Consider the following 22,076-nt stretch of genomic DNA (forward strand, 5'->3'; position numbering starts at 1 on the left):
TTTCGAAGAGGTATTTGACAGGATCCATTTTGGAGAATATTTTGACGGAGTAGCTAAGCATGTAATGGCGTAGCTTCTTCGTTGCCCACACAAGAGCGAGGCATGTCTTCTCGAGTGGCGTGTATTTGCACTCGTACCCCAAGAACTTATTACTAAGATAGTAGATAGCCCTTTCTTCTTTTCCTACAGTTTGAGCTAGCATGGCGCCCATGGCCATTTCAGTTACCGTGAGATATAAACCAAGAGGTTGATCTCGTTGAGGTGGCATGAGCACTGGCGGTTTGTCTAGTATTTCCTTGATTCGGTCGAAAGCCTTCTGACAGTCATCGTCCCACATGGTGTGGTCTGTTTTCTTTAACTTCTAGAAGATAGGTTCGCAAATCATGGTGAGTTTCGATATGAATCGACTTATGTATTGTACCTTGCCTAGGAATCCCCTAACTTCTTTCTCTGTTTGAGGTTGCGGCATTTCGATTAGAGCTTTGATCTTTGAAGGGTCTATTTCTATACCTCGTTGGCTGACGACGTATCCCAGGAGTTTGCCAGATGTTACTCCGAATGCGCATTTCTGAGGGTTGAGCCTCATGTTGTACTTCCGTAGCCTCGAGAAGAATTTTCGAAGGTTCGCAATGTGTCCCTCTCTTTCCTTGGACTTGACGATCATGTCATCTACGTATACCTCAACTTCTTTATGTATCATGTCATGTAAGAGCGTAGTTGCGGTGCGTTGGTATGTAGCTCCGGCGTTGATTAACCCAAACGGCATAACCGTGTATCAATAGGTTCCCCATTGAGTGACAAAGGCGGTCTTATGCATGTCTTCTAAGGCCATTTTGATCTGGTCATATCCTGCGTATCCATCCATGAAGGATAGCAACGCGTGATCCCCCATATTATCCACTAATATGTCGATATGTGGTAGAGGAAAGTCATCCTTAGGACTTGCTTTGTTTAAGTCTCTAAAATCAACACAAACACGGATTCTCCCATCCTTTTTGGGTACGGGTACTATGTTAGCTACCCAGTCTGAGTACTCGAAAACTTTGATGAACCCGGCTTTGAATTGTTTATCGACTTCTTCTTTAATCTTGAGAGCCCATTATGTCCTCATTCGACGAAGCTTCTGTTTCACGGGTTTGAAACCTGGTTTAATTGGGATTCTATGCTCTGCGATGTCCCTGTCGATCCCTGGGATATCTTTGTAGGACGAAGCAAAAATGTCTTTGAACTCGTGTAGGAGGTCTATGAAATTGGCCCTCTCGGTAGGGCTCAAGGTTGTCCCTATCCTATGTTCTTGGGGTTCTAGTTGTGGACAATGGGCCACGGGGGTGCTTGGGAGGAGAACAAGTGTATACATTTGTGGAGTCGCCACCAATTTATTGTGGAAAATTGGAAACCGTTCGAATACCTCGTGTCATGTCAAGACATAAAGTAGTGACATGAACACCAAGAACTCGTTATCCTTAGCATTCTATGTCTAGAATGACTCTCGTGGATGCCAATGAACACGGATGTTCACAGAGATCTGGAGTAAGGGGTGAGGGTACGTATTAGGAAGCTCTTTTGATCGAACACCTAATCCCGCCCGCCTCGATAGCAGCCTCTACTAATGATTAGGTACATCGTCTATACTCGATATATCGTCGGTTAAATGCATGCAATGCAACATCCAAGTTTTAATCCTAACATGTGAGAATTAACTAAGTCGGTTAACAATTAATTTAGCATACAATTAATGTCGAAGTAGGATTTAGTGCTCAATTACATGTGAAGGCATACCAATGATACAAGAGACATGACAAATACAATAAACAAAATTACAATAATGAAAATTACAATAATTACATTGGGTTCATTGATGATTTATGTCTAAAATACCTTTAAATCGGATAATTTGAGAAAAAGAATAAAAGAAAGAAATAACGAACAAATCAATAGGTGATAATACGGATAATAGTTAATTATACGTAAGCTAATTAGACAGGTCAAGGCAGAAACGAAAGTTCGGAGACAGAAATCAACCTGGAACAGGCGCAGCAGGACAGCGCCCTTTGGAAGAGGCGCAACAGACGCTGCGTCTGTTCCAAGGGTGAGTTCTGGCTGTGAAGCCGGAACTGCAAATCGTTAATATTAATTGATGATTTTAAGGATCGATTATATTATTTACTCGGATGGAAGTGATTATCAGGTTACTTACATATGATTGATGGTCATAAAAGCAATAAAACATGGACGAAACGGATGCAAACGAATTAATACATGAATGAAAGATTGATTAGTGACATAGGTGAACAAAATAGATTAAACATGACAAATTAATGACAAATTAACGACGAAAATAACAATAAACTGGTGGAAGATATATCAAAGATCGAATTCCGGAAACTCAATATGAACGAATTGAATTTCTACAACCCGTATTGATTTTAATGATAAAAACCCGCAAATATTAATTACTTGGGATTTAAGTCGGAATTTAATGATGAATTAAACGTGTTAATGAATGATAAATAATATACATGTGAGATTATTATGCTATTAAATCAAAGAATTAAAGAAAACAAATGAAACCAAATAAAAGTTGACGAATTACAGAGGACGAAAGAAGAAGAAAGGAAGTAGGAACTGCGGCAGCCTCACGAAGAGGCGCAACAGGCACTGCGCTCCTTCGAAGAGGCGCAGCAGTTGTTGCGTCCTTTCTCGACGGTTTATCTTCTGAAAATCCGTAAAAAAAGGGTTTTAAACAAAAGGTTTTAGAAATCGGTTTTAAGAGGTATTTACGACATAAACCTTACATTAGTGACACAAAAAGATAAATAACAATAAATAAAGAGAGATTTACACCCTCAGACTTACATGTTTGACGAAACGAGATGAACTAAGTTTACGATTAGTGATGCTCGACTCGAATGTAGCGAAAGTGCCCTCGTAAGAGGAAAACGATTAAGATTAATTAAGTTGATTGATGTGGAGTTGGTCAAATTGGTCGGTCATGCAAACGAGGCTGGTACTCAGAAGGATCCGAGCTTACGTGGTCGAATGTTCAAGCACGTAGACGCCAAAAAGTAAGAACAAAGGTCTAGAATGCAAAGGGAGAAGAGAAGGGCGGACACTCGCGTGAGAAATATGAGGAGCGAAGGCTCCTATTTATACTTATCACGTGAAGGAATAGGGTTTTCGGAGAGACTTTGGAAGTGAATCTCGGAAAGATATGAAAAAGATACAAAAAATACGCAGAAAAGGACATGGGAAGAGGCGCTAGATCATCGTGTCTCTTGGAAGAGGCGCAGCACCTGCTGCGTCTGTTCCCAAGTGGTTTCCTCCTGCGGAAGAAAGATTTCCGTGTTTAAGTTATGGAATGACGGGATAATTTGGTTTTCCTTAATATTTTGTATGAATATTACGGGAAATTGTATACCAAAGATTAAAAGATTGTGAAATATTTATAAAATATGGAATAGAAATATCCGGAATATTCCAGAACATTCCGACTCGGGATTTAACGGTTATCAAAAAATGAAGACGGTTTTAGGCCCGGACTCCGAATGTACTCTAATTACTGTCAAAACGACCGTATCGGCACGTATATGACAACTAAGAGGTAGACATCAGTGTTTGAGCGATCACTTGACGATAAACTTACGAACTGTCACAAATCGTTCCGCGTACCAAACATGCGGCCCAATCATCACCGGGTGTTTTGCGGGAGGTGCAGAAATGAGGTATCTACAGAGCCCCCACTTTGACTGAGGCTTGTACAAGGCGAAAGTCAAAGTATAGCCATCAGGTCAATCGAAGATTACAACCTGACGACTGATGCGTGTCAATTATATGATATTTTACACCCTATTTTACACGCATTTCAGAGCTCAATTGTGTAGTTTTATGCTACTATTTGCCCCATTTCGTCTACTTTCGTATTTTTATGTAATATTGCAGATTTATGCGGAAATGAGTAGAAATCGAGCCGAATCCGTCCCTGAGTATCTTGCACTGCATTTGACGTAAAGTATTTACTCAAGGAACGAGCTTGGTGCGCATTTCGAGGCCCAAAAGACAAATCCACGAGAATTTAGAAGTCAAGTATCAGCTAAAGCAGTCGATCGACCGCTACCTATGGTCGATCGACCATACCACGACTTCCAGGAGCCACTGTTCAGCATAGATCAGTCGATCGACCGGCTTTAGTGGTCGATCGACCACACCGCTACTTTGACGTGAATTAAAAGATCGAGGAATAGCAAGCCCATAGTAGTTAGGTTTTGGAAATAAGAACTACGTTGTATTCTATATAATGTATGCTAGGTTCTGAGAACAAGGATCCAGTTTTTTTCATCAAGGTTTAGTCTAGTTTTATTATCAGAAATTCTTTAGGGTTCATAGTTTTAGAATATTGTTTCGTATTCAATACAAGTTACTTATTGCATTCGGTTTTTTGGATTCTGTCTTTTCAATTCCTCTTCACGGTACTATCCTGCTCTTATTTCAGTTTGTTACTTTATTTGCGTTCATAGATATAGAATTGCTAGTTAGTATCCCAAAAGCCAATTTTATCGTTTTATGTCAATTGCTTATTTCATCGTTTTAATCATGAATTCTTCTGTTTTATTAGTCAATCTTATTGTCGTTATCATTCCTAGTATGAGTAGCTAAATTCATTGTGCTAGGATGTAGGGAATCTGTAGGTTAGGCGGCATTAAAATTGGTACGACCTAAATCGCACGCCGGTCGATCGACTGGCCACGCTGAGATTGCTTCGTTTTAATTGTTTTAATTGTTATGTTTGACGAATCGAGTGCACGCGACTAGTTGAATGTTTAGGAATTGACCGACCCAATAAAGATCGAAAGATAGGAAAGGGAAATAGCCTGCCTAATTAAGACGACTAGATTAATTAGGTCGAAAGATAGATTAATTTAGATCCTTTAGTCACTTTTCAGGATGAAAGTCAATATTAGTGATATTAGGGACCTGTAGCAAGATCGAAAGATGCTACCTGTGAGAGTGGACCGAGAGGACCTCTTATTTTCCCGTCTCACGTGATTGCTTTAGACCTACCTAGTTTGCTGCCGCCGAAACTATAGTGAACCGACCATCCTTGCACCCTTTTAATATCTGTTTTCATCCGTTTATTTAGTTTATTGTCTTTTATTGCCTTTAGCTATAGATCGACTCAAAACAACCCCCACACTCTGTTACCTTAAGACCGAAATTAAGACAACTAATAATTACATCTGCCTCTCTGTGGTTCGACCCGACTGCCGCTAGCTATAGCTGTAGTTGGAATTATAAATTTATCTTTGGTGCACACAACGACGGGCATCAAATTTTGGCGCCGTTGCTGGGGAGGCAATTGTTCTAATTTTTAGTTGTTTTATTTTAGTCTGTTTCTTAGTTTAAGGGACATTCGTTCCTTAAACTATTCTCATATTCTTTTTGTAGTTTCTTCTTATGCGCAGGTCACAGGGTGGTGAATTACTACCATTCAATCCCGAGATTGATAAGACCTTGCGTGAGTTGAGACGATCATCTAGAGTATTGCCGACAGAGGAAGAGGTGAGTACTCTGTCTAGTTACTACGAGAACGAGATGTTCGAGGAGGATCCACCATCATCTCCTGTTTCTACTTCATCAGCCGAGACTGTCACTTCTCCAGATTTTCTAGTCATGGCCGAAGAAGCAAGTATAGCCAGTCACTCAGAGCCGACAGCTGCAAATCTATATAAGGGGTTCGAATTACCGGGAGCAGATATGAAATTCGAACCGAAGCCTTCTTATATCAACTTGGTTGAGAGGAACCAATTCGGGGGAGCTGCAAATGAAGATGCAGCCAAGCATATGGAGATATTTATTGACTATTGATTCTTTATACCCCCACCAACCGGTGTGACCCAGGACCAGATAAAGGAGACTATGTTTATATTCTCACTCCGCGATGCTGCAAGGGAGTGGTACAGAGACCTGGACCGAGCTGCTAATGGGATCACCGACTGGAATTCTTTGGCCTTGGCATTCTACAAGAAATACTTCTCTGCCTCGAAGACAAATGCCATTAGAGCTCAGATCACGAGCTTTAAACAGGGTCCTGATGAGAACTTTCACGAAGCATGGGTCCGTTTTAAGAAGCTGGTGCGAACCATTCCGCATCATGGGTTTGAGAAATGGAGCCTATGCATTCAGTTCTACAATGGCCTCTATGACGATCAGAGGGCTATCCTGGACGCGACAGCTAATGGCATATTCCAGCAGAATACGGGGGAGACTAAGAGGTGGAAGATCATTGATGACTTGGCCACCCACAAAGCTGAGTATGAAAATTCCAGGGGAAATCAAAGGAGAGCTGCTGAATCTCCTTCTGTAGCTGTATTAGAGGCTCTCATGGCGAGGTTTGATAAGTACGAGTTGGGAGGAGCTTCAAAAGGAGGGATTTACCATGTAAATGCTGTTTCAGACGGTCCTTTCGTCTGTAAAATATGTGGAGCTGAGGGACATGTTTCAGACAATTGTCCTAGTCCCTTTGAGTCTTGTGCTGCCTTTCAACATTATAGGCAGACAAACACTTACTATGAGCCAAATGTCCATCCAAATCTGAGTTGGAGCAGCCAAAATGTCTTGAATCCGACTCAACCTCCACAACAGCAGCAGCAGAATTATGTGCCTCCTCATAAGCAACAACAGTTCCAAAAGCCTCTGTATGTCCCACAGCAGCAGCAACAATCCCAAAGTTCTGATTTCAATGAGTTGAAGAATTTGTTGCTGAAGGAGTCCCAAGCTAGAGAGGCCGGGATGAAGATGTTAGAAAGCCAAATTGCTCAATTGGCGAGCAAGAATACAACTCGAGCTCCGGGACATTTACCGACTCAAACTGATAAAAAGGAGACCTTAAATGCAATCACCTTGAGGAGTGGGTCTACCCTTGATGGGCCCATTATGGTTGAGGACGTCACTGAAAAGGATGAGGCGGAACCAAGTAAGGAGAAGGCTATGACGAACAAAAACAAGAAAAAGACGATCAGCAGGTATGTTAGTCGATCGAGTGACATACCCAGTCGATCGACTGGTCCGCGACAACCAGAAGCTACTAATTATGTAGAACTCAGTCGATCGACTGAGCAACCTGGTTGATCGACTGACAGTGCTGCTGATAGTTATTCTTTTCGTCCTCCGATGCCCGATAACTTGAGGGACCACTTGTTTCGGGGTACTACTGCCCCGAAAGTATTGAGGCCGGACCCGAATGCTGATGGGTCCGTTCCGGTTCCGAAGTACGACCCTTTGTCGATTAATGGTTCACATTTGAGACGGTCTGAAGAAGGGCCAAGCTACAACAAGGAGAAGGTTGTGGACTTTCAGCCTAAGTCCACCGATGCCGGCATGAGAGATTTAGAAGAGAGGGCTAAGTTAATTCTTACAGCCCCTTATCCAGAGAGAGTGGTGCCGACGAAGGAACAGGTATCATTTAATAAGTTTGAAAATGTTATCCGTAGCTTAAATGTGCAAGTTCCTTTTCTTGAGTTAGTCAATCAAGTGCCTGCTTATATGAAATTCATGAAACAACTCTTGTCTAAAAAGAAGTCACTTGAAACTGTGCACACTGTCGCACTCACTGAGGAGTCATGCTCTTATTTGACCCATACTGCATCCCTTAAGCTGGAAGACCCAGGTAGTTTTTCAGTCCCATGTAGTATTGGCACCTTTTCTATTGAGAAGGCCTTATGTGACCTAGGAGCCAGTATTAGCGTTATGCCCTTGACTCTTGCTAGGAAGCTCAAATTGACTAGGTTTGCAGTTACCAACATGACAGTACAGATGGCTGACCGATCTGCAGTCCAGCCAATAGGAATCTTAGAGGACATTCCTGTGCAAATAGGAAAGTTTTTCTTGCCTGTTGACTTCGTTGTACTAGATATGCCCGAGGATGCTCACATTCCTATCATATTGGGTAGACCATTTCTGCACACTGCTGGTGCAGTTATAGATGTTGGTTGGGGGACTTTGACCTTTAAAGTAGGAAAGCACTCTATGGTCTTTGCCCAGACTGCTAGGAAAAAAGACCCCATGTGGCCCTTCACTTGCAATACGGTTTCTGAAAAGAAATCTTATTTTATACTTCCTGATATGCCTATCTCTACCCCTACTCCTGTTGTGACACCTCCGCCCCAGACTGAGAGCAAAGTGGAGGACGATTCTTCTGTTTTAGATATTGCAGGAGCTGGTTTGGGGAAGGAAGAGCCGCCTGTTGCTCTAGCTGCAAGGGAGCCAGTCGTTTCAAGAGGTGGCTTGGGATGTCTTAGTTATGGCACTGATGAGGAGCTTGAAGATGAGCCAGCCAAAGTGAGGGATTCCGACTTGGATTCTGACGAGCTAGAGGAGGTCATTGATTGGGAAGATATCAGAGCTGACGATCCGTTGAGTTCTGCGGATGTTGGAGTTGAGAAGGGTGCCGCTGAGAAGATGAGCACTATTGAGGCTACCTCTAGTAGCCAGAAGCCAACCAAGTGGGCCATCCCGTGGCCATTCTTGATCAACTACTAGTTGATCGAATGCTTCATAAACTATTTATTTTATTGTTTTGTTAGACTATTTACCATTTTTCGTGTGCGCGAGACTTCGCTCTTTTAAGTTTGTTTAGGATTTTTAAACACTTTAGACTATTGCTTTGGGTTTTGCGCAATTTTGGGCGCGTTATTATGTGTGTATGCAGGTTTATAGACGATATTAGCTCACTTTATTGAGCTAATTGAAGAAATCAGAAAATTACAGCAGTATTTCCAGTCGATCGACCGCCTACCCTGGTCGATCGACTGCGGTGCGACTTCCAGGAGCTTCTGTTCCTGTTCATTCATCGATCGATCGCTATGGTCGATCGACCTTTTTTTTCTTTGCACACTGTTCACGACCTTTCCCCTGCTGTGTTTGGTCGTCTTGCGGAATTGAGGGAGTCTTTCCTCCTCTTTATTTTCCGACATAATTTTGTTTTCTTCAAATTCTTCATCTTATGCACGTAATAACCGCTCCCACATTGCTTTCTCGGTTTTACGCGTGGTATTTGTTGTCTTTTCAGGTACTTGTTGGTAGCACTGCTAGCTACTGAAACCTCCTAACTCACGCTGGTTTGGGGAGGTTTCCTTTTGCTGCGCCTAAAGTCTTGTGAGTTTCCGAGTCTTACTTTATGGCTTATTTCGTTAATTTATCGCAAATTCCCATTTCCTGTTTGTTTCATTACATGATTTTGCACAATGGGGACATTGTGCGATTTGGTTTGGGGAGGGGTTTTACGTTGCATTTCATTTTCTTGCATTCACGTTTACATTTTATCTTACATTGTTGTTTATTTTCCTTTATATATACAAAATTTCAAAAAAAAATTGAAAAATTTCAAAAAAATTCAAAAAATTTCACGTTTATTTTAGCATATAGGTCGAGTCGGAACGGTAGTATTTCAAGGATGATATTGCATTTGCATCTGTTTATGCCTAAGCCCTGCTAATTGACATGTTATTAGTAGAATCATTTGCATAGTCTACGAGTTTTCGTTACATTTCTTGCTGAACTTGAGACTTGACTTTGATTTTCGGCAAACTACTTATATATTCTGAGATTTAGAGCCTTTAACTGGTGTCATCTATGACCAGTTTATCTAGGATATGAGTAGTTACTCCTTATGAGACATGTTACATCAATATGCATAAATATGAACTTAATCTGGTTAATACCTGTATGCGTTCGGTTTGTGGTTCGTTGACACATGTGGTAGAGGTCCCCTTTTTCTCATCTTACCCATAAGCCCCACACTGCCAAAAATAGCCCTTTTTGTCCCGTTTACTACATCCTACATTTAGCCTGCCCTTGTCAAGCTAGTAGTTTATGTTCTTGGGATTATTACTTCGTTTTTGGTGGCATATGCTCGTTTTGAGACGATGATTGGGAAGATGAAAAAGGAAGGAAGGAATAAAGAAAAGAAATAGAAAAGAAGAAAAAAAAAGAAAGAAAGAAAAATGATTCGAAAAAGAAAAAAGAGTCTTGATCTTGTTGAAACGGTCGATCGACTGCCTATCCTAGTCGATCGACTGATGTCCGAGAAGAGAAAAGAAAAATCAATTCGCATAATTCAAAGTCCTTTTTTTTATGGCGATTTTTGCTCCCATATTGCATTTGTATCTTATGGGGAGTTGATTGATTATAATTATTTCGGAGATTGTGAGTTTTGTGCTTGCTATAGCACCGTGTGGATGGAAGTTTGAGCAAGAAGTGGATATTGTCATATGGTTTTGTTACGGTACTAGCTTGATCACCTGTACCCCCACATTCCCATAAATGTTTTGCCTTTCCTGCCCATTACCTCACATATCCCTTATTTACCTCGGCATGTGTCATGGTCATTTGTCCGGTTGGAATGCATATGTACGGTTGTAGAGATTATTTTCATATTAGATTGCAGGCATGTTTTCATAGGTCGTAGTTAGGTGAGTGTCATTACAAAATTACTTCTTTCTATCTTATACATTATTCACCTTGTGCTTATTTGAGTGATTTGAGCGACCCGTGAGAGTCCGATTTGATAAGTCTCTACAGTTGATAGTTCAGCAGTTTTTAACAACTCCATAACTCATTTGCATGATTCATATTACTGATTGATTGTTAATTGTGCATTAAATTGGTTTAGGCTATACGGTTTGCATTTTGCTCTGAGATTGAACTCGTTCCATTAGGTTTTTAGGACCGAGTCTAGTTCTTGCTTGGGGACAAGCAAGGGTTTGGTTTGGGGAAGTTTGATGCGTGTCAATTATATGATGTTTTACACCCTATTTTACACGCATTTCAGAGCTCAATTGTGTTGTTTTATGCTACTATTTGCCCCATTTCGTCTACTTTCGTATTTTTATGTAATATTGTAGATTTATGCGGAAATGAGTAGAAATCGAGCCGAATCCGTCCCCGAGTATGTTGCACTGCATTTGACGTAAAGTATTTACTCAAGGAACGAGCTTGGTGCGCATTTCGAGGCCCAAAAGACAAATCCACGAGAATTTAGAAGTCAAGTATCAGCTAAAGCAGTCGATCGACCGCTACCTATGGTCGATCGACCATACCACGACTTACAGGAGCCACTGTTCAGCATAGATCAGTCGATCGACCGGCTTCAGTGGTCGATCGACCACACCGCTACTTTGACGTGAATTAAAAGATCGAGGAATAGCAAGCCCATAGTAGTTAGGTTTTGGAAATAAGAACTACATTGTATTCTATATAACGTATGCTAGGTTTTGAGAATAAGGATCCAGTTTTTTTCATCAAGCTTTAATCTAGTTTTATTATCAGAAATTCTTTAGGGTTCATAGTTTTAGAATATTGTTTCGTATTCAATACAAGTTACTTTTTGCATTCGGTTTTTTTGATTCTGTCTTTACAATTCCTCTTCACGGTACTATCCTGCTCTGATTTAAGTTTGTTACTTTATTTGCGTTCATAGATATAGAATTGCTAGTTAGTATCGCAAAAGCCAATTTTATCGTTTTATGTCAATTGCTTATTTCATCGTTTTAATCATGAATTCTTCTGTTTTATTAGTCAATCTTATTGTCGTTATCATTCCTAGTATGAGTAGCTAAATTCATTGTGCTAGGATGTAGGGAATTTGTAGGTAGGCGACATTAAAATTGGTACGACCTAAATCGCACGCCGGGCGATCGACTGGGTTCCCTGGTCGATTGACTGGCCATGCTGAGATTGCTTCGTTTTAATTGTTTTAATTGTTATGTTTGACGAATCGAGTGCACGCGACTAGTTGAATGTTTAGGAATTGACCGACCCAATAAAGATCGAAAGATAGGGAAGGGAAATAGCCTGCCTAATTAAGACGACTAGATTAATTAGGTCGAAAGATAGATTAATTTAGATCCTTTAGTCACTTTTCAGGACGAAAGTCAGTATTAGTGGTATTAGGGACCTGTAGCGAGATCGAAAGATGCTACCTGTGAGAGTGGACCGAGAGGACCTCTTATTTTCCAGTCTCACGTGATTGCTTTAGACCTACCTAGTTTGCTGCCGCCGAAACTATAGTGAACTGACCATCCTTCCACCCTTTTAATATATGTTTTCATCCGTTTATTTAGTTTATTGTCTTTTATTGCCTTTTGCTATAGATCGACTCAAAACAACCCCCACACTCTGTTACCTTAAGACCGAAATTAAGACAACTAATAATTACATCTGCCTCTCTGTGGTTCGACCCGACTGCCGCTAGCTATAGTTGTAGTTGGAATTATAAATTTATCTTTGGTGCACACAACGACGGGCATCAACGACTATGGCGACGCGAGGCGGCTCAAGGGGTCTGAACCAAGGACCTGTCGTCGGGAACATTTTAGAGTCTGTCGACTATCAGGGAGGGTCGTTTAAAGTCCATTAGACTACGTAAGGAGGCTCGCCAGCCATAAGAAGAGACCATACCTGAGACTTCTTTCTCGAGATGCTTCCGGAGGTGCGTAGGAGCTAAGGGAAAGCGTAGGAGCTAAAGGGTAAGACCTATAGGATATATAAGGATTTGTGCTAGGGTGTGGGGCCCTAAAGGAAAGCATAAATGGATAAGAGGCCAAATAAAAGTTCAACTCAAGGGTAACTAAGGTTTGGGTGTAAAAACGCTATCGGTTTGGGAACTTAAAGGCTTAGGAACCTAAAAGGATTTGGGATCCTACGGTTAAGAATCCTAACTTCGGGTTTACGAACCTAAGAAAGGAGGCTTCGGCTTGGAAACTTCTGGAGAACGACACCTTTGTCGCACTCCGCGGGGAAACAAGAAATATTGCGAGTAGCAGGATACGTGCGGGAACTGCTGGGGAAATCTGCTTGGGTCGTCTTCAAACAAACTTCGGAAGAATTTGAGAGGGATGATTGTATGTCGTGAACTCTCGTGTTGGGGAACCCTATCGGGAACTGATCTCCATGTCTCGAGAGGGAAAGTCTATCCGCTTACTCTCGTTGGGGAACATAATGAAGGCGTGTCGAAACACCTGTGAAGGAATATCCGCTCGTTGTGACAAGCAAAGTCTTGGAAGCGATAAATAATGCATAATGGTCTGCTGCTGGCTTAGAAATGCGGATCCGGGTGAAGGATAATCGTCAAACGGACCAAAAAAGATAAAACGGCATCGGGGAAGAGGCGCACCAAAGATGGGCCCACGAATAACGAACTCATAACGAATTTTTGAAAACTCATATGGAGGGAAGCTAAGGAAGAGGCGCATCAAGAGCTGCGTCTTTTGGAATAGGCGCAGCACCTGCTGCGTCTGTTCCTGAAGGTGTCTATTCTGCATAAAAACGCGATAAACAGAGGGTTCAATTCATTTGTTCGAAACACAAATACCTCAATTTCTCTCTCAAATTTTAACCATTTCCGCCAAAATATGATCCAAAAGCTTGCATTCATCATGACTAATCGAGGTATGTATATCACTCTTGCTTCAATATTCTGTATTTTGCTTAATTTGGATCGAAAAAATTAGGGTTTTCAACCTAATTAATTCGAAAATTTGGGGCTTTTCCCCCAAATGGATTTTCCTCTTGAAATTGGTATTAGAAACGGATAATTGGTAATATAAGGAACATAACCATGTATTTGTTTCGAATTTTCGTTGACTTTTGTGCATTTGAGTGAAATTGTGACGGTTTCACAGCTAAACCGTAAATTGCTTCGAAAATGGCCTTAGGCTTGCCCATTTGCGATGAAACTTGATATTTGGGATCCTTGGATGATGGGTAAATTCCTACCATCTCGGAATTTTGGTTTGTGACGGCTTTTTCAGGACATTTTTCTAGGGCATAATCGCCGTTATAACGAAATGCTGCCGAAATTTCGACTCGAACCCATGACTAGGCTTCAACTTAGGCTTGACTTGACCCAAATTACCACATGAGTGATCGGGTTTATGAGAATATAGCCAAATATGGCGAGAAAAGAGTGATTTCGGGGCTTCCAAAGGCTCGAAAATCCCCTAATCCAGGCTTGTCGTCACGTGACGAGGCCTACATTACTTTAATTTTACAGGTGATGAGGCTTCTACTTCTGGGAGAGCTCCCATGGAGATAGACACTGCTGTTGACCCTTCTCGTGTCATCGAGGAGGCTTTGGAGGAGGCTTTCACCGCCGCGGTGATGGCTGCTGGGGACGAGGTCCACGAGGAGGAGACTGTTGAGGAGGAGGAGGCCCCAAGGAGGGCCAACGTGGGACGAGGAGGTCGTCAGCTGAGGGGGGCACCCGCGTGGGCTGAGACCTGGGACAACAGGCACTTACTTGGGCTGCGGAGGGTCACCTGTCCTACAGGACGGTGAAGAGCTTTGTAATCTTGAATTCATTACTCATCACTCATCTTCTTTCATTTGATTTGCTCATATCTTTTCCAATTTTCGTTCAAAACTAAAGATAGCTTTTGTTTCAAATCACCATAGGAGGCCGGGAACATCAGGTCGTTCTCGGGTTACACGACGGCGATGGAGTGCTACGATCGGCTGTCGGCGGAGGAGCGGGCCATAATCAATCGTGGAGCGTTTGGTGCCTTGGTGCAGGCTTGGAGGGATATCGCGAAGAGGAAGCTACGGGCTAACCTTAGCCTGGTCTGCACTTTCTTAGACCAATTCTGAGACACGACTTCTAATTTTCACATGCTTTTTGGCGAGGTGGGGGTCACTCTGGAGGACTACGGCATGATTTCGGGTCTGCCGTGTGGGACTGAGGCGGTGGAGTGGCCGGAGACTGCCATGAGGGTGGACTCGGCCGAGGCTAGGAGGTTGATCGGCTGGAACTTGTCGCCGAGGGCTGTTACAGTGCCTGGTTTGGTGCCCAGTTCCTATGTCCGAGACTACTTTGCGGGGAAGACCCCGGCGCTGGTGACGATTTATGGGAGAGAGACGGCTCCCCCTCCCTGTACAGCTGAGCAGAGGGCTCGTTTGTGGCTTTGGTGGTTTCTGTCTTCGATCTACCTCGGAGACAAGGGAGAGAGGCTGTCGACGAAGCTTCTTCCCTTCCTTTTTGACCTGAGCTCCCTAGGGCGTTGGAACTGGGTCACTTCTGGTTTTGCGGTCCTCATCCGCTTCATGAGGGCCATGGTTCGTCCGGAGTTGATGGAGAAGGGGACTTCTCCTGGTGCTGTCGGCCCTGGACTTCTGCTGGAGGTATGAACCTTCATCTCTTCTAGATCATCTCTTTCTCTTGTTAAATTATGAAAGATCGTCATTGACTATCTTGCTCCACAAGCGTGGGTGTACTCCTACTTTCCGAGCCTCTCGCCCAAGAGGACGGAGCCGCTGGAGAAGGCCTATCCCGTTGTGAAGGATTGGGTGATGTGTCGGACGAGGAGCAAGCGTTCCTCTCACGGCGTTTACCGGCGGGACGTGAACGCTCTTCAGCTGGACAACGTGAGCATCTTACTTATATTCATTTCGCTTCTACATTGATTTTAATCGATCATAAGAATGATTCCTTATTTTTCTTGTCCCAGTGGTTGCCCAGGCCTTGGGCGGAGTACGCTGACATGCCTCCTTTTGTGGCTGAGGTCCTTCGACCTAGGAGCTCGAGTCGGCTGCTGTTGAGGACGTCGATGGGTCCTGTGTGGTACTTGGGCGAGCGCTTGGCTCGTCAGTGCTCTCGGGATATGTTGACGGTTCCTATCGATCCTCCTAAAACGATGTTCAGGGAGCCTTCTGAGGCTGAGAGGGATGCTGACTTGGCTGGTGTTGGTGGTGACGCCCTCCTTCTTCCTGGTGAGGACTACTCGGCGTTCCTCTACGGGAGGTTGGCGTACTGGCCGGTTGTGGTGAGTGCTTTATTCTTCTTTATCCTTGATTTTGAGAATACGATGAAAGATCACCTGATTAACGAGAATCATTTGACTTTGCAGAAGGTCGAGGCAGCGGGCATCGAGCCCCCAGAGTACCCCGAGACCCTCGAGTACACGGACGCGACCGGGAGGACGACGCTCTCCGAGCTGCATGACTTCGACGTGGCTGTTAGGGATGTTGGCTTGGACGATTGGTGTTTAGGTAATTTTACCCAAATCGATTAATTAGGGTCAATGTAGTCTATATTCGTTGGTTGGATGTACGATTGTTCGTACGTTGTTAAGTAAATAGGAAAATAAAGTGCGTAATGTAAATTGACACGTAAGATTTTGGTGACGCGGAAAACCCAATGTGGGAACAACCGCGGGAGGGACGGTACCCTGCCAAGTATTGCACTATATGAATAGGAGGATGATTACAATGGTAACGTTTATGCTAATCTCGCTGGCACTAGGCGTCAGGCCTGCAAGATCTCAGATGGGTGTATATTTGTGAATAATGAGCCGTGGCTTTAATGTAGATGTGTAAGTGCGGTTGTCTTGAGGTTAATGTTGAATGTCTTCTTGATTTCCTTCCTTGGCTATTTATAGGGTAAGAACCCTAGATATATCCTACCTCGAATATGGAAAGGGAATATAATTTCCATAAGGACTCTTTCCAAACCTGGACTCCCTTGCCAATTCTCCTTGATCTCCCTGACTTCTCCCTAACTTCTCCCTAACACTCCTTTCCTTAACGCGGGCATCCTTCATGATGGGCTCTTGGATCTCCCTTAGGCCCGTTTCTCCACTCCCTTGTCCGTGGGCTCCCTTCCTTCTTATCACTCAATCCCTAACTTTTATCTTATTAAGTGGGCCTCCTCTATTATGCTATTTTTAGCCCAAACAGTTTGCCCCAAATTTCCTGTGTAGTACGCTTTCAAGTATCGAACAAGGAATTTCACATAACCAAATGCTAAACCCTACGCCGTCTTTTTACTCCTTCCCATGCAAGCCGCCTTTCTCCTCTGTTCTCGCACCCAACTCCCTCTCTCCTCTTTATAACCCCAACGTCCCTCTTCCACTTTCATTAATCACTTCAAATCAAATCATTTCAAAAACTCATCTCTCTCAAACCCTCAATCTTCCTCCCCTTTACTCCTCGCCGGCCTCACTGTTCCCCTTCCCCGTCTTCATCATCAGGTAATCCATCTCCTCTTCTCCTTTTAATCTCCATTTTCTATCTCCACCATGGGCAAACCCGTCAATATTCGTCAACCCCTACACCCTCCGACCGTAACCTTGACCCCATTTTCCCTTCTCGGGGACTTTTTAAACACCCGCATGATTGTGACTCTGCCCATACTCCGGCCGACATTCCTATGATCAAGGATCTGCTGGGTCTTGGTGATGGGGTGGATATCGCCATCCCTGAACCGGGACAAAAAGCTGACGCCCCTCGTCCAGGGTGGGTTTGTTTCTATCTTTACCCGTTTAAATATGGCCTCCGCTTTCCTTTCCCTAAACTTATCCAAGATTTCATCTTTACCAACAATTTCGCCATGGCACAAATTTTTGCCGCCATTTGGAGAGTTCTTCTCTATTCTCTGGCCGCTGGTCAGAGTACTGGTAAATCCGTCACTCTGGGCGATCTGGCCCACATGTACAGCATCAGATCCCTGGGCAGAGGTCAGTTCTCTTTCCGGGGCCATGGAGAGGCTCCCTTCAGACATGTGTCAAAATCCCGTGATGAGAAATGGTTTGAGGACTTCTTCTTCGTGAGGAAGGACTCCATCCAGCCTCCTGCTGACTATATTTTCGAGAAATGGGTTCTGTCTTCGAGTAAGTATCCTCCCTGTCGCTTGATTTATTTTATCTCGCTGCTTACTAGCTTACTTCATCGTCTTCATGCAGGCCCGCGTGACCTTACCCGTATTGGCGACAAGATCCCTGCCCGCAGCAAGCTGTTCAGTATTTCCGAATCTGAGAGAAAGTTCCCAGACCTGCTTCCTGGTTTATCACCCGCTTCTTCCTCCAATCATCCTCAATCAGCCCACAGTATGTCTTCTGGTAAGGTTTCTGCAACCACTTTTAGTTGCATGCTGTTTCCGCTGACGCTTTCATCATCCTGATGTCTAGAACTCATGTACGCTTACAGGTTCAAAAGTTGATCCATTGGAACTCATCCTCCAAAGTGCTAAAAGAAAGAGACCTTCTGCCAGCTCTGATGTGGCCTCTGCCTCCAAGAGGAGTGCTCCTGCTGCCTCTTTTCGGACTCCTCCTGCAGTTTCCAGTTCAGCTGCACTAGAGCCCTTGGAAGTCAGTCCGTTGTCTCGTCATCCGCCTACTCCTCCTGCCAGTCCTCGCGCTTCATCCAGCGGAGGCATTACTGCTTACTTCCCCGAAGACTTCGGGAATGTGGACAAGGTGTCGTACTGGCCGGAGATTGACCAGTTGCTCTTTCCTCCTGTTAAGGAGACGTTTTCAGAATTCTCCCCAGAGGAGATGGCTGAGAACGATGTGCACAATGCCTTCATGGTAAATACTCTTCGTCTTCTACCTATCTGTCCATCTGTTTCTTGCTTAAATTCTGCTTCTCAACTCTCTTGCTGACTTTTGATTATTTATGCCCCAGACTTTTCAGTCTGCACTCTACAACAGGAAGATGATCAACATAGTGCAGACCACCAGCCGTGCTACCAGCGCCAAGAACCAAGAGCTGAAGGAGACTGTTGCAGATCTGGCACAATAGCGGGTTGATCTGAAGGAGCGTGTGGTGGAGCTGAAGACAGAGCTTGGTGTCACCAAGAAGAAGTTGAAGGAGAGGGCTGATCAGCTGGCTCGAACCCAGGCGGTGTGCAGCACTTTTTCTGACTCTCTGAAGCAGTATGAGGAAAAGATCAGTGAACTGATCTCCCTGGCCACCAATGTTGTTGCATATGCTACCTGGCGGGGAAAGATCAGTGGGATGCGTGCTGCCCTTGAGGAGGCTCCCACCCAGCAGGCCATAGAGGAAGAGGAGAAGCAGCTGGAGATGCTTTACCCCGCTCAACCTGATCTGAGTATGCTGATGCCTGAGGTTGGTGAGGTGAATTCTCCTGCGTTGGCTGAGCAGGCTGCTGGGGGTGATGCTGGAATGTTCCAGGATGCTGTTGATGGAGCTCAGGGAGCTATGGCGGCTGAGGGTGCTCAGGCTGAAGCAGTACCTGAAATGAGAGGTCAGCAGGCAGAGGAGATGCCAGAGGTGGAGGTCATTAATGTGACCGATAATTAAGTTTTTATATTCTGATGAACTTTTTGGTAGTCTGGCCCAGAGGTGGCAGACTTTATAAGTTTTAAAATTGTTCTTGTGTTTGCTCCGCCAGGGTGGCGGTTAAACTTGGGGCCGTATTTTTGGCCATACTTTGAAATGCCCCTTGTCATAGTTTGGCAAGGTTTTTACATATCGTGTGTTTGTTTGTTCATTCTCCCTGTTTTAGGGAGTTTGTGCCGTGTCAGTCTGCTTGACTGATTTAGGCGAGTCCTGTCACCCTGAAAAGGCTAACGTTCTGACTCAGCTAGCTGCCGTGTCAGCCTGACTGCTGATTTAGGCGTATGCCGCAATGTAAGGAGGAGTGGCCGTGTCAACCTTGGAGGCTGATTTAGACCAGCCTGGTCAGCCTGAAAAGACTGGTCCAGACCAAGCTAGCTGTCGTGTCAGCCGGATGGATGATTTAGGCGTATGCCGCAATGTAAGGAGGAGTGGTCGTGTCAACCTTGGAGGCTGATTTAGACCAGCCTGGTCAGCCTGAAAAGACTGATCCAGACCAAGCTAGCTGCGTGTGTCACCGGATGGTGATTTAGGCGTATGCATGATTTGTGGACTACTTAACCTTGTTCATGACGCAAGGTAAGTTCGTCTCGTTTTATGCCAACAGGGGCATCATTGAGGCAAGTTTATCGTCATTCTAGGACCAAATGAAGACGCTGCAGGATTCTGGTAGCGCAGATATCCCTACGTTCCATGTTCGTTTTTGCATGCATGCTGGGGCCCTGATTAAGTGTGATTAGTGCGAGCTACGTCCAGGGGGTGGTATCAGTCTAGCTCGACTGGTTGTACAGCTTCCATGCCGTAAGTCAAATAGAAAGGGGTAGCCCCAGTGGGCGTCCTAACAGATGTACGATATCCCCACAAAGCAAAGGGTATCTTGTTTGGCCAATATCGATAGTTGTCGATCATTTTCTTGAGAATTGTGACAACGTTCTTGTTTGCTGCCTCTACCGCGCCGTTAGTCTGTGGTCTATAGGGCGAAGATTGGTGATGCCTAATTTTATACTTGGCTAGCAATTGCTCACTCAGCTTGGAAATGTGATCCATTATCACTGATGATCTCATGTGGGCAACCGTATCGACAGATGATGTTGTTTTGTATGAACTTTGCCACATTTTTAGCCGTGAGACTAGTGTAGGAAGCCGCTTCTACCCATTTGGTGAAATAGTCGATCGCCACTAGGATGAAACAGTGACCTCTGTTCCTACCTGGGGTTATCTTCCCGATTATGTCAATTCCCCAGGCAGAAAAGGGCCAAGGAGATGTCATCGTATAGAGCAATGAAGGAGGGACGTGTTGTACATTCCCGAAGATTTGGCAATTGTGGCAATGTCTTACGTATTTGATGCAATCGAATTCCATTGTGGTCCAATAATACCCCAAACGTGTGATTTTCTTTGCCATCATGGGCCCACTCATGTGAGGACCGCATTCTCCATCGTGGACTTCTTCCATCACCTTTCGTGCCTGTGAATGATCAAGGCAACGTAGGATTACACCAAGAGGTGTTCTTTTGTATAACTCTCCTTGCATGAGAACATATCGGGAAGCTAGTAGGCGTATAGCACGTTGTCCCCTCTTGTCCATATCCGGTGGATAGGTACCGTTGAGCTTGAAATTTAGGATTGCTTGGAACCAGGGTTCCTGCGCGATTTCCTCTTCATCGGTGATTTGGTGTACATAAGCTGGCTTTGACCGTCGTGCGATGCATAAAGGCATCTCTACCATGTCATCTGGCATATTGATCAAAGATGCGAGTTTTGCAAGAGCATCTGCAAATTGATTTTCTTCTCGAGGTAGGTGTAGATATGTCACGTGATCAAAGAATTGGGCAACTTGGTCTATTCTGGCTTGATAAGGTGCTAAGCTTTCGATTCGAATTTTCCAAGATCCCGTGACTTGATTGATGATCAGGGATGAATCCCCATGTACTCGGAGGTTCTTAATGCCTAAGCTCACTGCCGCTTGTAGTCCAATTAGACAAGCTTCGTATTCTGCAGCGTTATTTGTCACCTCGAAGTCGAGTTTGACAGAGATTGGTGTATGCTCGCCTTCAGGAGAAATGAGCAACACTCCTATTCCAAATCCTCTTAAGTTTGGTGCTCCATCAAAGTAAAGGTCCCTGGAGTCTACGTCAGTTTGAAGTATATCCTCGTCTAGAAATGACCAAGTGTCTATTGTTTGTGCATCATTGATGGGATTTTCTGCGAAGAATTCGGCAACGGCGCGACCTTTTATAACTTTTAAAGGCACGTATTTGAGATCGAATTCTGAGAGCATCAAAGTCCATCTTGCTAGGCGTCCGTTGAGGACGGGTTTCTCGAAGAGGAATTTGACTGGATCCATTTTGGAGTATATTTTGACGGAGTAGCTAAGCATGTAATGGCGTAGCTTCTTCATTGCCCACACAAGAGCGAGGCATGTCTTTTCAAGTTGTGAGTATTTGCACTCGTACTCCAAGAACTTCTTACTAAGGTAGTAGATAACCCTTTCTTCACTTCCTACAGTTTGAGCTAGCATGGCACCCATGGCTGTTTCGGTTACCGTGAGATATAAACCAAGAGGTTGATCTCGTTGAGGTGGCATGAGCACTGGTGGTTTAGCCAATATCTCTTTGATTCGGTCAAATGCCTTTTGACAATCATCATCCCACATGGTGTGGTCTGTTTTCTTGAGCTTCTTGAAGATAGGCTCACAAATCATGGTGAGTTTCGATATGAATCGACTTATGTATTGCACTTTTCCCAGGAATCCTCTGACTTCTTTTTCTGTTTGAGGTTGTGGCATTTCGATCAGAGCCTTGATCTTGGAAGGGTCTATTTCTATACCTCGTTGGCTAACGACGTATCCCAGGAGTTTGCCAGACGTTACTCCGAATGTGCATTTCTGAGGATTGAGCCTCATGTTGTATTTTCGTAGCCTTGCGAAAAATTTGCGAAGGTTCGCAATA

General features: G+C 44.1%; 1 non-coding gene across 1 annotated transcript; it reads right to left on the reverse strand.

The window, feature by feature from the left end:
- Positions 1-6,048: 6,048 nt before the first annotated feature.
- On the reverse strand, positions 6,049-6,155 carry LOC141645181 (small nucleolar RNA R71). Its single transcript, XR_012544767.1, has one exon. It is a non-coding gene; the product is annotated as a small nucleolar RNA R71 (small nucleolar RNA).
- Positions 6,156-22,076: the final 15,921 nt, after the last annotated feature.

The sequence above is a fragment of the Silene latifolia genome, chromosome 2 (assembly GCF_048544455.1).
Source record: "Silene latifolia isolate original U9 population chromosome 2, ASM4854445v1, whole genome shotgun sequence".
NCBI classification, from domain to species: domain Eukaryota; kingdom Viridiplantae; phylum Streptophyta; class Magnoliopsida; order Caryophyllales; family Caryophyllaceae; genus Silene; species Silene latifolia.